General features: G+C 50.6%; 1 protein-coding gene across 7 annotated transcripts in view; it reads left to right on the top strand.

The window, feature by feature from the left end:
• Positions 1-19,294, top strand: part of ZBTB7C (zinc finger and BTB domain containing 7C) — a 332,612-nt gene that overhangs the window by 59,680 nt on the left and 253,638 nt on the right. For 2 of the 7 annotated variants that reach the window (XM_041759832.1, XM_041759822.1), the window contains exon 2: positions 8,166-8,394. The exons of 2 other annotated variants lie outside the window; for them this stretch is intronic. The gene's annotated coding sequence lies outside the window, so the exon portion shown is untranslated. Of the gene's footprint in view, positions 1-4,469; positions 4,511-4,542; positions 6,297-8,165; positions 8,395-19,294 lie in introns of those variants that run through there. 3 more of the 7 variants (XM_041759815.1, XM_041759848.1, XM_041759810.1) reach the window with 3 other exon arrangements.

Genomic DNA, 19,294 nt, shown 5'->3' with positions numbered 1-19,294 from the left:
TTTTTGTGGTTGCCAGCCTTTTCCCCAAGCCTGACCAGCAGGGATGTTGTAGGTTTGCAGAGGCCCCTGCCCAATAGGCTTCAGGGTGAAATGGTGGGTCGGGGCTGTTGGTCAGGCAGGACTGGTAAGCGTGCCCTCGTACTGATGCCCAAGTTGTCCATCACCCCACCTTCTCCCCTCGGCCTCCCCCCACGCGCGTCTCCCAGGCCGCCGCAGCCCCCATTCCCTGCCCACCTTCTTGCTGACCTCAGCATTTTGGAGGCCATCTCCCACCGTGGTCTCAAAGTGGCTTTGATGCTTCCTCTCCAGCAGCTTCCTCCTCCTGTTTTGGGCAGCCTGGCCTTGTCATCAAGGCCGTCTTTCAGAACCATCCTCCTCCAGGCTTGAAAACTGAAATCCTCTTTTCTAACCACCTCCTCTGGGCTTTCTGCTGGTATCCCCCAGAAGATTAATGCTGGCGTGGGCTCCACCGTGCCCGGGACAGGAAGTTCACATGTTCTGGGGAAGATGCATAGGGTTGGTGACAAATAAAGAGTTGCCTGCTCGGTGGGAGAAGAGGCTGCTGGGATCCCGGTGTGCAGAGGGGACAGTAAGATCTTGTTGAGGGTAGCTGGCTCCCACCTGTCATGGAGGGCCCAAAGGCAGAGGGCATCGAGCTTGGCGATACCTTGCCTGGGAGAGGATGGGAGGGGGACGTGGATTGTTCCTCTAGATATTTCTGATCTAGGGATGAGCTTTCATCTGGCTTAGTGCCTTCAGGTAGCTTCCTGGGGGAAGCAGGGAAAATGAAATACATTTTGTTGCCTAGAAAATCTTTGCATGTGAAATACCTCATCTGTGTTGCTAGGTAAATGGTGATTTCTTTTGGCCTCCTGGAGCATTAGGACCAAAAAAAGACCACCAGATTCCATAAACCCGTGTAAAGATGTGTATAGCTGACATACTTGAAGCTCAGAGATGTGAAGTGACCTGCCCACATCTCCACAGCCAGCCGCTGGTGGAACCGGGCCTTGATCTTGGATCACGAGAGAGCAGAGTGGATTTAGGAGCTGGGGAGTAGGCTTGGGTTCAGACACTGAACTTTGGGCAGGAGTGGCCAGACCAGAGCTGGGGCCTCCTCCCACTTCCCAGTGGCAAGAGCCAAGGCCCAGATAGGAGACTGGGGGGCCCTGAGACATCTACCCAAGAACAAGTCAAAGAGATGCTACACAGATTGGGATGGAGGTCCGGGTGGATGGAGGGCTACTCTTGCCAGGAGTGCACAGGGCAGTCTGGGGGCAGGGAGCTGGGAGTGGCTTGAGCATGCCCAGTACATAAGTGAGCCACAGGCATCCCCTGGCTGGAACGTTTGACTCCTACTCTAGAACAGCCCACCTCCCCATGTGTTAGGAACTGGTTTGAAAGGCAGCTCATAGCCCTGACTTGGGAAACACAGAAGGAAATGCTAAGTGCACCTTGTAATCTTGCAGGAATCAGCTCCTAGCATCTGATTTTTGCTTTCTCTTCCCTGCAAGAGAGGCAGAGAGGGCTCCAAGCCTGGCCTGTCCAGCACAGCTTCTTACTGAGCATCTATCTACAGGCTTCCTATTTTTATTCTTAATAACCATAAGCTCAGGGTCAGCAGGGTCTCCTTGTTGCTATAGTGAGAGGTGATAGCGCCAGCCTTCCGAAGCACTGGACCCTTGGCTTAGAGGAAAAACAGAATCTGGGTTGCTTTATTTTTGGGTTTCATGGAGAAGATTTAATGCACTGTGCTCCAGCCCTTGCAGCAAATGGCAGTTTGTGCTCGAAATACATCAAACCTCCATAACACAGCATCACTGATGATTGGGGGAAGCGGGCAAATAAGAATACATAGAAGATTAGTTTTGATTTGCAAATGTGGTAAAACTTCATCTAGAAGACGACAAAGAAATAAACATGCACCTGATGGTGTGTCATCCTGCCCTGGTGGTCCGGCACTATAGCCTTCTTATCGTGTTTCTTAGATGTGCCTTTGGCAGAGTTGAAGACACAGTGTGCATATAATTGGCAGCAGTCCGCTTTTTCAGTTAACATGTAGTAAGCATCGTTCTGTATTCCTACGCTATGCCAATTAGTGTGATTTTCATTGTTTGGATCTGGTCACATAATTTCATCAAACATCCTCCTGCTTTTCCTCTTCAGCATCTCTTGAATCCACCTTTGGTTTCTCATGGTTGAGATGGTTCTTGTACCATCTCAGTCAACATTTTATTCCTTTTTTTTTTTTTAATTTGAGTAATTGGTCTGCCTTGTTCATGTCCCCTACACACACACACACACATACACACACACACACAGACACACACACACACACGGATTTCCTCTACTCTCCAGCCTTGCTAATCAAAGGGTGGTTCCAGACCTGTGGCATGGGTGTCCCGTGGGAACTTGCTAGAAATGCAGAATCTTAGACCCCACCTGGGACCTCCTGAATCAGAGTCTGCATCTGTAGTTCAACAGGATCCCCAGGTGATTTCTAAGCACATTAAAGCTTGGGAAGCACTGATCTGAAACACACATTCCCCTCGTGCCTCTGGGATAAAATCCACACTCCCTGCCAGGTGTTGCAACTTGCTGAGCGGAGACCAAATGGAGAGAAGGTAGGCGTGAATGAGGGAGGGCCAGATCGGCAGGATAATCCAGGTGGTGGGCTACAGTGGGCCAGGAACCCTGGAGAGGTTGGGGGGGGCGGTGCCTGGGAAGAAAGTCCTACATGGTGAACCCATGGAAGATGCAGGATGGAAAGCTGAGGGCCCAGTTGGCTAGCAGAGGTGAGAGTGTGGGCTGGGGCACTTGCAGCAACCAGCTGTGGCTACTCCCAGTTTATAGGGATGCAAGCTGAGGCACAGAGAAATTAGGGTGCCTGCCCAGGGTCATCACCTAACAGGCGGTGGAGCTGGGACACAAGCCTGATCTGGGGCCCAACCCTTAAATTTCCCTGCAATGCAGGGTAGAGTGAAAGACAGGAGAGAGAAAATAATAAAAGGATATTAAGCTCCTCCCATGAGCTGGCTACTATTGCATTTTATTGCATTTAATATTCACACCCATGTTGGATATGGGTATTCTTACCCATGTTACAGAGGAGGGAGTTGATTTGCACTAGTAATAAGCAGTTTCCTAAGTTCACATAGTTGCTGACAGTGGAATTCAGGATTTGAACCCAGGACATGGTGGTCCTGAAGTGATGCTTTTTCTACCTTGCATTTCATCAGTGAAGGATGGAGTCAGTCTCTGCTCTCAGAACAGCTTCTCTCCTTCCTACCTGCTTCCTGGTTCCAAAACCCTACCCCTGGCCCAGGGACACAGGGGAGAAATACAGGGCAGGTCTTAGATGTTTTCCCCTCAATACCTAAAAATGGTGGACTGCCAGGACTAGAAGGTACCTGGTTTAGCATTTAATCCAACTCATCTTATAGGTAAGGGCACTCACGCCCAAAGAGCTCAATGACTTGTCTAAGGTCACACAGCCAGCTAGTTACAGACCCAAGGCCCTGATCCTGGATTCAGGGCTTTTTCCACAACTCTGGGCTGTCTTTGTACCTGTTGCCCTGGGTGCCGAGGAGTCAGGGCACTGCCAGGCAGTCAGCACCAGGCCAGGTCAGTGCAAGCTCAGCGTTAAGCTTTGACTAGAAGGTGTGATGGGTAAACTTTCATTAAAAAAAACAAGAAAACAAAAAACCTAACCAATAAAACTAGTGTCTGCTTATTGTTAAAAACCCAAGCAGTGTCTCTAGAACCACCTAAAAGCACCCTCTCCGGGCCCTCCCCAGCCCTGCTCCCCAGGGGTAACCACTTAGCGCTGTCTCCAGTGGCTCCTTAATTTCCCTGCCAACCATTGGGTTTTGTAGGATCCACGCCACATCGAGGCTATTTTTAACGAGCATCCCAGGCTTCAGGGGGTTGAGGAGAGGGGAAGAAAAATATTCCATTTGTATATTTTTAATCCGTGTGCACATTTGAGCAAGGCAGTGGCTTTCCTGTCTCCACTGCCAAGGGTTGCGGGCAATTGATTAGACTTTCTGGATGCAGGGCAATCCTTTCTCTTCCCTTAACGAGGCTGGAAGGCCAGGGAGGGGTGCAGGCGATATTTCCAGGGCTGATGGCTGTCTCAGCTGGCTGCCTCCTGATCCTGCCTGCCCCCAGCCCTCTCCCTCCCGGCTGCCTCAAAAATCCTGGCTGGGTCTCCCAGGGCAGAGGAGGCCTGGGAACCTGACTCTTTGTGCCAGGCTCATATTTAGAAACGTCTCCAGCCAGAGGTTGGCGTCTGTCCCGCTTGGACTCTAGGCAGGGGGTGCAGTCACATGCGCTGCCTTCGAGTGGGCAGATTCTGAGTGGGCAACAGCCCGCTTTGAATATAAACACACTCCTTTTATGCCGAGGAGCTGGCATCCGAGCCTGTGCTCCTGGGCCCTGGGTGAGGGCAAGCACCGGTAGCCGGGTGGGCGATGGAGAGGGAAGGAGGACAGCACAAGGCTTCAACTGGGTAAAATGGTGGTGGAGGAGGGGCCCCAGCTCCCCACCCCGCCCCCCCCACCCTGTCTGTCCCTCTGTCTCCTGCACTCCTTTTGGGGGGTGGGGGTCAGAGCACTGCCCCTGTCTGAGTAGGGGGTCTGGCAGTGTCCTGACCTAGGCTTTCCTTTATCCCTGGGCGGTGAGGGGAGTGGGGGTCCCTGGTCTATTCAGGGCTGGTCTTGGGGGGCAGTTGGGTGGGACGAGAGTGCAGCTGGATATGGAGCCGCCATGGCAGGGCCTTGCTCCATCTCCCTGTCTGACAGCAGCCAGCCCATCAGCCTTTGCGGATGGCACCTGTAAAATGTGGCTCTCATGGCCTCAGCCCCGAAGGCTTGCTCAGCACTGACCACAAAGGTTCCACAATTTCCTGCTCCCCGTTTCCTCTTCCGCAGCAGCATGTGAGGATGGACGAATTAGACTGAGTGATCCGGGCCTTAAATGGGAGCCTCCTGGAGAACAAGCCTCATGCCTCAGCCCTGTAAAAACTCCTTTTGCTTTTAAAACAGTTCCTCGGGAGAGGGGCTGCCGGGCTCATTCAGCTCACCTGATACTTCTTGGGTGCCTGGAAGTGCAGACCCTGTGCTGTCCCAGCCCCGCGGGAGCAGCGCTGGTGGGGACCCAGGGCTCTCCCTTCATCCCACCCCTCCGTCCTCTGCAGGCCTGCCACCGGCCTCCCAGGACCAAAGTGGCTTGCTCAAATCCAGCTCTGCCTCGCTGCCAAGGGGCTGCAGCCGAATCTTCTGAGAGAATCCAAATGCAGCAGCAGGATTTCCCTCCATCAGCCTGAAACTGAGGCCCTGCCAAGTACTCAGGCAATGGCTGGCGGCCCCCACCTCTCCCTGCCCTGTCCTCCCCTCCCCTCCCCACGTCTCAGGGAAGAACGGCTCCAAGCAGTGGTCAAGAAGGCTGAATAGATATTTTCTTTGTATCTCCTGGGAGCAACATGGTAAATACGCAATAACTGGATGAATGAACAAACAGATGAATAAACAAGCGGAGCAAATGAATGAACAAACGGAAAAGCGGTCTCAGCTCCAAAGGAACTTAGCATTTGGAGGAAAACACCAGGGCTTGTAGAACGGTAGCACTGTGGGGCTGGGGGGACACCTGGGCTGGGGCTCCCCACCTTCTTTGGGGAAAAAGAAGTGCGGGCTCCGAGCCTGGAGGGGCTGGTCTCCCGGAGACCACGGAGGTCAGAGGATGGTGAAATTGCCCAGGGTGAGTGAGAGCCAGAGCCCCGTGCAAGGCTGCCCTACTTTCCATCCGCTGCTGCCCTAAGTGTCCCTCGTCCTTGGGAAAAATTGCCTTTTCATATGGTTGGGAGTGGACGGCGCAATTTTTCTTCGAGGGTTAATTGTTTTGCTGACAGCACAGATAATTAGGAATGAGAATCCTGGAGTGAGGGCGACAGCACCATCTGCTGTGAATGTGGTTCAGTCCCACCTTGCAGGAGGGCCCTCGAGCGTGCCTCTCCTCGTCCTCCCTACCCCCAGCAAGAATTTATGAGCTTTAGCTGCTTGCCTCTGGAGCTATAGCTGCCAGATGACTGTGCAGCCGGCGGCAGAAGCCAGTGACTGGTTTCTGATGGGTTCAGCTGGCTCTCTGTCTCCCGCACATAGTAGGACTCACTGAACTGCTCTAAGGGTGGCTGGAGACCCACTGGGCTGCCTGGGACTCAGAGAGCTAATGCCAAGGGAACAGTGTGCTGTTCTTTCCAAAGCCTGGTGTTCGGAGGTCTGGCCTGCTGTGGACTCGAGGTGGGTGTGTGGGTCTGCCCTGGGCTCTGTGGATGTCGTTGGTGTTTGGTCATTGTCCTGCCTAGTTCCATGGTTTGCCACCTGTCCAGGGTTTTCAGGCTTGTGGCCTGTATTGGTTAACCGCTCTGGAAGGAGCTGGGTTGGCCCCACCTTCTATTTCTAGGTAGGAATTTCCAAGTGGCAACTTCCTCACTGTCAATAGGAGCAGAGCAGCTTTGGTATCAAGCAAGGAATCCCATTGTCCAGGAGCAGATCTTTCTTTATATGGGTGGAAGAACATTGTGGGTTTTTTTTTTTATTTTTATTATTTAGGAATGTGTCCCCTGTAAAAAAAGAACATATAAATGTGTATATGCTTTTTGTAAATGGTGATAGTAATTGCCTTGCTTGTTCCACGTGATAAACAAATAACACCCCCAGTGATGCCTTGCCCAGAAATGCCTTGGAGGTCAGAGCTATAGAGGTGGGTTCCCCAGGAGGTTCAAGGTTGGCACAGCCCGCACACCCCAAAGCTGTGGCTAGTTATCACGGCTAGTTTCCTCTTTGCCTGAACTGTGCCTGTTAACTAGGAGCCTGTTCATTCCTGTCTTCCTATTTATCACTCTCTTCTCTGTGTGCTTCCTCCTCCCAGACTTTCCTCTCAGGGAAGAAACCAAAGGCATGACTGTCCTCATCTTGTCTCCGTCCTCCCACAGCAGGCCGAGTGTGTCTGTTCCTTCCCCTTCCCGTTCCTGTCGATCCCCCCCCCCCCCTCCGAGGTGCTATGAAGTTAACCTAGGACCAGGGGAAGGATGACGACTGGGAATCAGGGGTTCCTGTCTTGGTTCTCTCACCCTCTTACAGTGTGCCCTTTAGCAAGGTTCTCAAAATCTCTGTGCTCTGTGTCCTCATCTTTAAGATACCCCTTTACATTGCTTTTCTGATACCAAAGAGGGCCAATGGACATAAGGGCAGCTTGAAGGGTATGAATCATTATGTGTGTTGTCAGACATTGTCTTCATCATGCTGAAGGATTCATGGGACCTGGAGGTGCCTGGGGGGGGGGGTTCTCCACCTGCCACAGCTCCTTCTTAGCTGTGGATTCACTGAGGCTCAGGGGAGCCCAGGGTTGGGGCGGAGCTCAGGATCACAGCCATGTGGAGAGCAGGAACCCTCCCTCTGCACCCTCAGAAGTGGAGGCCATGACTGGTCAGAGGTACAGGGCTGTGGCTGGTAGGGACCCAGTCTCCAAAGGTGAGCAGACCTCCTGCCCCTTAGAGTGCAGGCCATGGTCTTGGCTCAGAGATATAGTCACTCTGCAAAAGCCAGTCTGTGTCCCTTACTCCAAGAGGCTTTCATCTCCACCCTTGTCTCTTGCTCTGAGCCCAAGGGGGTGAAAGGAGGTGCATGAGAAGCCATAGGTGGGCGGCCTGCCTGGAGCCCCCAAACCACAGCAGGCTGGAAGCCTCACCCTGGGGGCCTAGGCTGCAAGAGTTAAGGAATGTCCCCTTTAGATGTGGCTCTGCCTTTTGTGATCTCACCAGTGGCAGGAAAGCACCCAGTTCCTTCTTCTTTCCTGGGACGGTGAGGTTCTGTTGGTGTTATGAGCTGAATTCTGAATACTGTGTAGCATGAAGGGTGGGTCTTTCAGGCAGACACAACGAAATAGAGGTAAGAAAACAGGAATGAAGGACATCCTGGGGGCAGGGCTGGTGGGTGGGACATTGGCCATGAAGACCCCGGTGGAGATAAAATCCGTATGGTCACCAGGAATTGCAGGACCTAATAATAAAGAGCAGAAGAGGATGGCTGGAAAATTCTAGCACGGTTAAAACTTGGGCATGTGTTTCTGCTCATGGTAGGCAACAGAGGCCTCTGTTCTTATTGCAGACCCCTTCTGAAGCAGCTGGGAGCTCAGAATGTGTTGCCACCTCTGAGCAGCAGGCCAGCCAGGAAAGCAGGAAGGGATGGTTTGGAGCCCAGCCAGGGCCTGAGGAGTGAGCATAATCTGCAGACCGCTGGCCCTGGAGCCCCCGAGAAAGGCAAGCTCTACCACTGGGGAGACTTGAGAAGAATCGATGCTTTGGCCCCCAGCAACATGTACATGGTGTAATGACAGGTAATGAACCCGAGGCTCATCTATCCTCTCTGAATGATATGGCAGGTAGGAGAATGCATCAGCCTGCCGTAGACATAAAATGTCAACCCTTAGAAAGATAACTATGCAAACAAAGTGCCGTGAGGCCTGATAAGATGATAGATGGGTGCTTTATAGTTATTAGTTTCTGCCCCATGCACTCGCTGGAGCCAGGCATCGGAAGATTTAGCATCAGGTGGGTTCACTTCCTATGCCTTATGGGAAGACATGATGCCTTTATAGATGTAGCTAGCACCTCCCATTTGAAGAACTCGAAGTAACACATCAAAAAGTCATTCCCCACAAGCTCCCCTGGGAAGCAAGGACTTGGTGCCAGTGGTGAAACTAAGGCAACGAGGAGTGCAGGAGTGCTTTCATATATCCATGAAGTGGGGACACATGAGGGATAGATCGGGAGACCTCACTGGCTGGGAAGCCTTCCTGATTGAGATTTCTCCAATGTCAGGGTGAAGCGATGGGTAGTATTCCTTGTAGAATATAGGGAAGGGGGACTTTATGGATCCCTCCAACCCTCCACAGGTGCTAGGTCAAGTAGCGGACGATCGAGGGTGGCTGGGGAAGTCATGAGTGCAGGTTTGGGAGCACAGGAAAGGGCTGGCAAATATCCTGGTTCTAGAAGTTGACCCTGGGAAGTCAGCCAAGCAGGAAGCATCAAGCAGGTCCCCAGAGCCTAGAAGGCAGAGGCTTGAGGCTAGAAGAACAGGGAGCCAGTAGGACTGGAGACCCCAAAGGTGAATTCTGATCTGATGGAGGACCTGTTCCCATTGGTCATCTGGTCTTTATTCTGTGTGTCATACAGGGTACCACTCCGGCAACTTCTAGGGCAGCCTAGGGAAGAAGCAAAAATAGCTTAGGGCCTTGGGAAACTGACCAGGGCAGGGGAAGGACCAATGGCCTGGGGCAAGAGGCCCGAGGGTGTGTGGCAAATTCCATTCCAGTGCAGGCCAGTGTCAGGATCCATAGGGTCAAGCCAAGGGTGGGGAGGGGCAGAGTATTAGGACTTCTGGGTGGCCTTGTTCTAAATCAGGCAGAAAGAATAAGATGAAGAAGGAATTTAGAAAGCTGAGCCCAGCTCTAGGAAATGGGTCAGCCACAAGCACCAGGCAGGCCCAGGACTTAGCTCCTGTGTATAAGGAAGTAGAAGGGGGGCTGAGCTCTGGGGAGCCAGCAAGGATAGTCAGGGGACTGCTGTGCTTGGAGGGGCTCAGCCAGGGCGGCAGGCAGCTCCTCTGGGTTCCCCAGATGCCAGCACACTGGCCCTGGACTGTTCACAAACCCCCCTCTCAGTGGGGAAGGAGGTCTTTATGTCTCAGACTTGACTGGGGACCTAGGCAGGGCTGACCCCAGAAGGCCCCATGGTGACAGGTGATAGGGGCAGAAAAGGTCCAGCCCCACAGGGTAGTGTGTGAGGATTTTCATCATGTGTGTGGTTTCATGAAGGTAGCGGCAATATGCTTCCTGACCAAAGCAAAAGAGAGCAAAGGATCGGGTCTGTGAAGAGGTTCTTGGCCTAATTTATCAATATTACCAAGTACCTGTTGTGTACTGGGCACTGTGCGAGGTGCCAGAAATGCAAAGAGGCGTGAGGCATCTTTGCTGCAACGGGAAGGAATATGGGGCACAGGAAGAAGCATGGCAGTGGGGACAGAACCAGGACTATGGGAGCCTTGGGCTCCCATCTCCAAGACAGGGACAATACTTTCTCACTCACAGCCTGGTTGGGAGAATTAAATAAAAGAAAATATGCAAAAACACTTAGCACAGCAGCTGGCACCGTAATAAGTGATCAATAACTTGAGTTTACTTGCGTTGTGCTGCTCTTGGCAGGGGTGCGAGTAAAGGAGGCTGGGAGAAATGCATCCTAATTCCCAGCACTTCCAATTGCTAAAGAGGTCTGAGGTCTGGACTCTGAAAACCTGGTTTTCAGGATTTGTCTGGCCATGGAAGATGTAGCTCAAGGTGGATTCAAACACTCAGAAATGGTGACTGTGTTCATGTGCTTTGGCAGTTTGCTGGGCCTAGGGTTCCTTATGGGTGTCGAGTAGGATGGAGGGCGGGATGGGTGGGTCCAGGAATTTCCAGAAGCGTTGAGAAGAGAGGACATTCTCGGAATGCTTGGAGAGTCTTGGCTCCTCAGCTCGCAGCGCTGTTCCTGGGAGCGGGGCAGGGTGAGCCGGGTGTAGAAACCAAGGCAAGCCTTGGGTCCTGCAGCAGGGCTGCCCAGGGGAGTCTGGGCACCAGTCATAGATGTACACACATCTGTACACACATGGGATTTTAAATTTTCTAGTAGCCACATAAAAATGGTAAACAAACGTAAGAGAGTAAAATTAATTGTAATATTATGTGTTTCGTTTAACTCCAGGGGCCCAAGTATTATTATTATTTAAATCTATAACCAATATGCAAATTATTAATAAGATATTTTACATTCTTCTTTTCATACAAAGTCTTTCGAGTCCAGGGTGTATTTGAGATTGGCAGTGCCCCTCAGTTTGGACTAGCCACATTTCAGGTGCTCATGTCAGGTGGCTTGTGGCTACTGTACTGGACACCTCAGGTCTAGAATCTAGAATATCTTGCCATGGGGCACCTAGAGGCCAGGTGTATCCTGAGCTTAACAATAGGACCTACTATTATGTCCTCTTCTTACGGCATGTCTGTAATGCATCCGAGTGGAAATTGGCTTCAAAAATCCGAGATGTCTTGCATCACTTGTTCTAGATGGTGATTTATATTTTCTGGAACCAGCGCTGGCTGTGGGTCTCCCCAGCTGGCCCTTAGGACCCCAGCACCTGCCAGTTTGAGGCTGACCTCAGGCAGTTCCTAAAGCTTTCGAGCTTCCAGAGGCTTTGTGGGATGCGGTACTAATCATTTGTATCGTGCTGGGTAACGATGAGGACTTAAATACCATCACCAGTGATTACTCTGTGACATTCGCTGTCAAGATAGAATCCTTGCTCTTTTTCTAAATCAAATGAAAACCAGTTTGAGTTCCCCAAAGTTTGGCAGAAGTTTCCTAGCAGGCATTTCTGTAGTTCTGTCCATTGTATGGTAATGATAGGGCTTTGCAGGTCAGGAAAAATGGGGTTGGAGGGTGAGGCCTGGACCCCAACCCATGGCACCAGTCCTGCCTGGGGCCCCTCCTTCTCCAGATCCACATAGTCGCCTGCCATAGGGAATGTCAGAGCCCCTAGGCCTTCATCTCTAGGGCTTGGACACCACCACTGGCTCTGTTCAGCAGTGAGGGTTGCCAGCCACTCTAGGACCTCTTATGTAAGCTGTCGTCCTAAGTGTCTTGGGACCCACCTCAGGGATCCTGCTCCAAAAGCTGCATGTCCTTCAACTCCTCTGTTTCCATTCCCCTTTGAGACAAAAGCCCACGTCTGCCTTTCCCCAGTCCTCGGCATGCAGGTAACTGCCTCTGAGGCAAGGGAACCCACGGCCGCAGAGTGTGCTGCTCTTTCTGGGGACAGGGAGTCTGCATTTTATTATTTTGTGAATGACATCTGCTTCAGCCACTGGCCCCCAACCACAGCAAGAAAATGGAGGTTTGGGGCGAATTCTGCCAGAGAGATGGAGGTTTAAAGAGAGCGTGTGAGGCAGATCTCATGTCCTCCTGGGCTGGTGTGGAAGGTCAGGGGGTGTCTGCTGCGCTGGAGTCAGTGCAAAGTCGACGGGACAGATGGAGACTCCAGGCCTGGGGGCTGAAGCACTGTTTTCAAGGTTGGATCAACACTTGGTGGCGTCTGATGGGGTCAGCAGTCCTCTGATGCTCACTCCAGTGGCCCATGGGTCCCTGTGCTGCTGCCTCTCTAGACAGGAGGTCCTGTCCCTGGGAGCAGCTGGCTCCTGCCTCCTGCTACTTCTCCCTGGGGCCCGAGTTCTCAAAGCTGTCACGAATCTAAAAGGATCCTCCAAACCGGTGTCACTGTGACTTAACATCTATTTTAAGAGGTAGTCTGTGGCGCATCTGGAGGACAGTGAAGAGGATGTTTCACAGAATCAAGCACATTTAGAGACAGAACCATGGCTCTTTCAAAGTTTGCTGGGTGATCCTGTGCAGATCGCTCACCTTCCCCGGGCCTCAGTGTCCTCATCTATTCAGTGGGCATGAGAGAGCGTACTGCAACAATGCCAACTCCACATGCATTTGAAAAGTAAGAAGTGCTTAGGAATCTTAGTCACCAAAGATCGAAAGTCTTACAGCAGCACCTTTTCTTTCCCTCGCCAGGCCAAACAGTGTGCAATTCTATTCTTTTAAGATTGGCGTCTCTGTTGCTTCCTGGGGGCCCATAAGGAATAGTTTCTGATATATCCCTTTACAGTTTTGCAGCAGGCAGAGGCAGAAAGCCACATTGCCCTTGCCTGACAACCTTCATATGGGTATTTAACAATTTTAATTTTTCATGATTCCTCTGATAAAAATAGTGCCTGACTAAAAACAAATACGTTTGTATTTTCCATCTCCTTAATTAGTTTCTAATTTGGGGGTTCTTATTAGCTTAAAATCATCCTGCCGAAATGGTCCTTGGATGATAAAAAATGTGAAAACCACAATCAATTCTAGAGAGATCTTGGTATTTAATTATGCTGATTGGAGCACTAGAGACCCCTGGCAAAACGAACCTCTCAGAATAAGCTTGATTTGTGTAATTTGGTTTTTAAAAATTTTGGATGCATATTTATCATCTTCAGCTATGTGTTCTTGTTCTCCTTGAGATTCTGACTCCTCTTCTAGGAGATGGATGGAGCAATCTACATGCTGTTTGAGACCTGGGATTCCAGCTGAGTGCATAGAGTTGCTGGTAGGGCCTGGCCTGAAGGGAGCACAGTGCCCCCAGCTTGACTGGTCATTTAAAAATGTATTTTCTTAAAAAAAAAAAAAAAAAAAAAAGGAAAGGAAAGGTTAAACGTCACAGACAGCCTAAAAAAGGATATACTGATAGAGTACTGGACCTTGATAGGGAGAGTCTCAATGAAATCTTAGAAAATGGGCAAATCACAATGGGTTAGAACCAAATTTTAGGGTGTGATATAATTTTGGAGGCACTGGAAAGATCTAGTTGCTCAAAAAGTTACCCACACCCATGGATCAATATTAGCTTTGCTAAAAGTTGGACAACCAGGTATAATAGGAAGGACACAGCATCACTTATGATATTCACTTGCCGTAAACCTGAACCTAAATCTGCTCAAGCCTGTAAATCTAACTACTGTTTTATGCAAGAACTAGAGGAACATGCAAGACACCACAGCAGGGAAGCCCTCACCAAGCCACGCCAAGACCTCAGGACAAATGCCCTCATTTTGCTAATAGTAGAGTCTTCTTCTTCTTTTTAAGGATTTATTTATTTGAGACAGAGAGAAAGAGAGAGAGAGAAAGCATGCATAAGCAGGGCAGAAGGAGAGGGAGAGAGAGAGAAAAAAGCAGATTCTCTGCTGAATGCAGAGCCCGCCATGGGGCTCAATCCCATGACCCTGAGATCATAATCTGAGCTGAAATCAAGAGTCAGATGCTCAACTGACTGAGTCACCCAGGTGCCCCGATTAATAGAGTCTTAAGGAACACACCAAGCAAACGCACTCTGTGGATCTGATTTGAGTCCTGATTTTGGGCCTTCCTGCTGTAGACAGACCAATCTGAGTGCATCAGGGATGTTAGGTCCAGGATGGGCATTGGATATCCAGGAATTATTATGGACTTTTTAAGGCATGTACTACTGTGGCAGTGTTAGACACTGACATGATATCTGGGATTTTCTCTAACATATTCCAGAGAAAAGAGATGAAGCAAAAATGGCAGATTGTCGTATATTGTTAAAGCTGGTTTTGTGATTGGTGACGGACACCTAGGGTTTTATTATGTTCTTCTATTTGTGCATATCTGAGAAGTTTAATAATGAAAAGTAGAATAATAATAGAGTAATAATAGAATAATAGGAGGAGGAAGAGAAGGAGAAGGAAAAGAAGGAGGAGGAAAGGAAGAAGTAGAAGAGGCAACATCCCTCCTAGCTGGCTGAGCCCTGAACTTTCACCATTAGAGGTTTATTCATCCAGCTAAAGCCTCCTTCTCCATATATCCTGCTTCTCCTGGGAGTGTGAGTTCCACTTTAGAGTCACAGCGGGTCAGTGGAACGTTTCCCTAGTGCAGGTTACTGTAGGTGTCTCATGCAAAAGAGTTCCAAGTACGGTCACATTTGGAAAAGGCTGTATTGAGCTAAGCCAAACAGATTTCTTTGGAGCCTTGGCTCTACGGATACATGCCGTGCATCTTGGGTGAGAGTGGGCTATAGCAATGTGGAGTTTTGCAGAATTATTTTGTCATGTGCTTCAGAGATGATAGAAACCTCCAGCCCCTTCAGAGAATATCAGACTAAGGTCAGAACCCTGGCTGCAGAGCTATTTCTATTTACTCTAACTAGTCATCAGTTAATCACTCACACTGTGCCCTAGTTTTCTCATCTGTAGAGTGAGCTTAATATCACCTAACACGTGCTTTACAAGAATATTAAAGGACTTTGCACACAGTATAGAGCCCAAGACCCAACGTTAAATTCTGTGATTTTTATCTGATGCTGCTTTCTGAAACTCCGTCCACGAGTGTTTGCTTGGAAGTTCATGGCTCTGGATATGGGGTGTGGCACGCATCACCTCAACAGTGGACTACTGGGGTGTCCCATGCTCAAAAGATACAAAGGTGGTGAAAACAAGCTCCCTGCCCTCCAAGAGCTCACACTGGAATGGGGGAGGCAGTGAGAATATAAAGGGCGATGGGGACCAGCAAAGCCACCTACCCCTCAGCACAAATGAAAGTTTCCAACTCAGAAGGAGAGAGAAGCACTCTTGGTTGGGGTGGTCTGCCAAAGGCCACCTGAAGGTGGCTGTTGATTGGGCCTTGAAGCTGTGGGAGATTTGCATGGGCCATCCCTCTGTGGGTTATGGATCACTTGGTTGGAATGCTTCCCTGTCTCCACACGCCCACATTCTGCAGCTGAGCACATAAACCTTGTTTGGATTGCAGTACTTTCTGACTTGGGGCCCAAGTCCTCCCCATCCGGAACAGGGGTCAGTGCTCCCCCAGCCCAGCCCTCCCAGCCACTCCCATCCTCTCCCCTACTCTTGTCTCCACTTCTTATTTCCATCTTCCCACCGGAGCCCAGAGGAGCTGGGATTACTCATCCCATCCACACTCATCACTCCTGCCCTCTCTTTTAAGTTAAAAAAAAAAAAAAAAGTATAAACCACGGAAACAAAGCAATAAATGATGACTCAGAGACACCCAAGCTTTCATGTGGAAATGTTTCTCACCATCAAACCATTCCTTCGGGCAGTGAGAGAAGACAACCTGAGTGGGAATTGTGGGAATGGTGGACAGCAGTGGTGTAGGTAGACGTGGAGGGGTTCAAGGCACCCTTGGGAGCTGGCCTGGTTCCCTGAGTGCAGAGAGCTGGCTGGGGGACTTCGACTCCCTTGGCAGGGTGTGCATGCAGTGATTTGGGATGTGAGTAGCAGTCCAGAGAGCCCACCCTGTCCTTTGGTCTGCACAGTAGAAATGAAAAAAAAAAAAAGGACCCAGGAGCTGGGGTGGGTGATTTGAGCCAAGGGGGCCAGCTCTGTGCCACGTGAGGATTCAGAGACACGGAAGTGTGCCTTGTCCTCCAGAGTCTATGTGGGCAGAGCTCAGCCCACTCCTGGCACGTCTTAAAGCTCAGGAAGCTATTGTCAGTCCTGATAGTTGGGGGAGGGACTTGCCTGGTGCCTGACACGAAGTTGCACCCCCCGCACCCCCCTAATACCCCCGTACCCCCCTGCCCTCCTACCCTCCTACCCCCCGCCCCCCCACCCCCCAGTGGCTTTCACAGCAACTGCACACATCGGCTTTGGGGTCTGAGAGCCTGGCTGTTGAGTCCTGGCTCCGTCGCTTGGGCAGGTGGTTTGGCCTTCCTGAGTCTCCGCGTCCCTGGTGTAAGATGGGGTAGCCAGGCCTCCCTTTCCCAGCGGCTCAGGGGAGGAAGTGAACCGATCCCGAGAGAGCCCTCTGCCCCGTGGACCCTCACCAATTTTTGGTTTTCATCCCTACCCCTTCTGCCGCTGCGAAGTAACAAGACATCTGACACGCTTCCCCAGCCTCCGTTTCCTTATCTGTGAAATGGAAAGAATTAGATCACCTGCCCCACTGACGTCACTTAACAGGGCAGAGTGAGTTGAACCGGCAGTGTACGGCACAGCATTTCAAGGAGGAGAAAGAGGTAATGAAACATTTACAAAACGCATCCATGTGCCTCTTCCTGTCAGGTATGCACGTGGATGAACGCCAGACTCCGAGGAATCCCGAGAGTGGCAGAGTGTCCCCAGCCTTGTGCGGGGGGGCCCGGGAGGGGGCGGGGAAGCACCTGACTGAGCTGCTGTATGTACTGGGCTCGGGGGCTGTTTCACTTGCCCAGGGGCTGTTCAGCTGCTTTTCGCTTTTCAGGCTTTCAGGCCCGCCGCCCCGCTCTCCCTGGGGTGCGGGAGGAGCACGTGGGGCCAGGCCCAGCCGATCCGCCTCCAGCTGGCCTCCGAAACTGCCCAGTGTGACCCTGAGCAAGTCCTATAGCTGCTTCCTCTGACACAAAAATGAAGGCTAAAGAGTGCTGGCTCCAGGACCGCAAGAGGATCCAGTAGGACGATGAGTTAAAGCCTTCCTCCGCTGTAAAGTGGTGACCAAATGGAATTTGCCACCATCCTTGTCACCGTCAGCCAGGCCTTCAGAGCCCAGTGGAACAAAACATTGAATAGCGCTTTTAATTGAATAACATGCCGCCTGCTATTTCGCCTGCTTCTGGGGGAGACGGCTAGGACTATTTTTCTATTAGACACCCCTTCAAGAAGCCTCCCTAACTCCGATCCTCGCTGTTGGGGCTGAGATCAGCCATCCATTTATCCACTTATTCTAACTCGCTTTATAACTCAGCGCTCACTCTAGGTTTTGATTTACAGTTAATGGTTCATCTTTGAATGAACGTTTGTCTGGAATCTTCCATCAGTCAATGGTGGTGGTGTTGACCTGGCAGCCAGGTAACGAGTCCTGGAGCGCTAAGTCTATTATTATTATTATTATTATTATTATTATTATTATTATTATTATTTTAGCCAATATTTCCCCTGTTTATCCCCCCATCAGCCACATCAAGAACCCTCCCCAAATATATACTCATTTCATGTTAAGGCCACATGGTGTGGTGTAAAGAACACAGGGATTAGTCAGGAGATCAGGGCTCTGAGCCCAGCTTTGCTGCTAACTCACTCCTGTATAATGCTAAGTAAGAAAATATTGACCTCTCTGGGCCTCAGTTTCTCATCTACCAGAAAGTGCAGAGTTGGGAGGGGAGTTCTTGCCCTGAGCCTCTGACTTAGCAAACCAGCCCCACGAAGTGTATAATGAATGAGAGAGATCTATGTCCAGATCTGCTTCGTATAAGAAAAAAAATAGAAGTGTTTTGCTGAGAAAGTGAAGGGAATTTTAATATGCCCTCCCCACTTAGAGACTAGCACGGCAGCATTACACCTATATTGTCACTGCAGGTCTGCAGAACAGATCCAGATGGCCCCAACATGGGATCAAGCTATATATCGTGGTTTGTAGCTTGTGTGTTTTTATTTAATATATTTTAAAGAAAGACCTACTTGTACGAATCACTCTTGTTTTTTTTTTTTAAATATGGTTTTCTATAGAATGGATATAATTTATTCATGGGCTAGAATTAATTTCACTAATGGACATCTGGGTGGTGGCAGTGAGTTGTAATGGATCTGATGGTTGGCCGCCCCTCCTATTCCGGGAGCAGGTCAGAGAGGAGCCTGCAAACAGAGAGCATGTTTCTAGGGCCAAGGCTGCCATCCTTGGTGAGGGTGCTGCTCCCCAGGCCTGGAGGCACAAGGTCAAGCTGGGAACGCAAGGAGGACAACCTGGAGTGGGGTGGGCCAGAGCTGGGGGTGGGCAGGAGCCCGACTGTGTGAGCAGGGTTCTCAGTGCGGCTTGGTTGCTCTGGAACCACAAACTGTCAGCAGCTGAGACAGCCAGGAGTCAGGGCTGGCTCGGGGGGCGGATGTGGGCACAGCCCCACTGGGGTGGGCAGCCCTGGATGGTGCTGGCCTGCTGTGGGCCCCAGGCTTCACCTGCTCCCTCCGGTGCTGGGGCAGGGAGGCCGGGCCACTGGCGGGCCCCAGCAGGCTGCCCCTCTGTCCTCTGTTCCCAGCCTTTGTGAGGCTGGAGGCTGCTGACACACCCTCAGCTTCTGAGTACTCTGGGCTGTGGGACCCCAGGTGAGGTGGTATTAGGGTCCATTTTTTGGAGAAGGGAGACATTGGTGGCTCTTGTACCTGGAATGATTTCCCTTTTCTTCTCTCCTCTTATGTTTGACTGAGTTAGAATTTGTTTTTTAAAGATCTATTTATTTATTCCTGAGAGACACAGAGAGAGACAGAGACACAGGCAGAGGGAAAGGCAGGCTCCATGCAGAGAGCCAGATGTGAGACTTGATCCTGGGATCACACCCTGAGCCGCAGGCCGATCGATACTTAACCGACTGAGCCACCCAGGTGCCCCAGCTTTCTGGTTTCTACTTCCAGGGTTACTTTATGCTAAAATGGAGAGACTTCAGTATGTATGTTTAGTTTTCCACCTTACCATATGAAATATGGCCCACCATATATTCTGTACCCCACTTTTTCTTCCCTTACCCATATTAGTACACAGGGTGCTTCCTCAGTTATTAATTTATTTGCTTATTTATTTTTTAATAGCTGTATCATAGTCACCAAATGCATGGATAGATTTTTTTTTTTTAAACAAGCCCCCTAGAGAGGGACACTTGGC

Source organism: Vulpes lagopus, chromosome 1, assembly GCF_018345385.1.
Source record: "Vulpes lagopus strain Blue_001 chromosome 1, ASM1834538v1, whole genome shotgun sequence".
NCBI classification, from domain to species: Eukaryota; Metazoa; Chordata; class Mammalia; order Carnivora; family Canidae; genus Vulpes; species Vulpes lagopus.
Note: the sequence above shows the minus strand (reverse complement) of the source record. Positions and strands in the feature narration are given on the sequence as shown.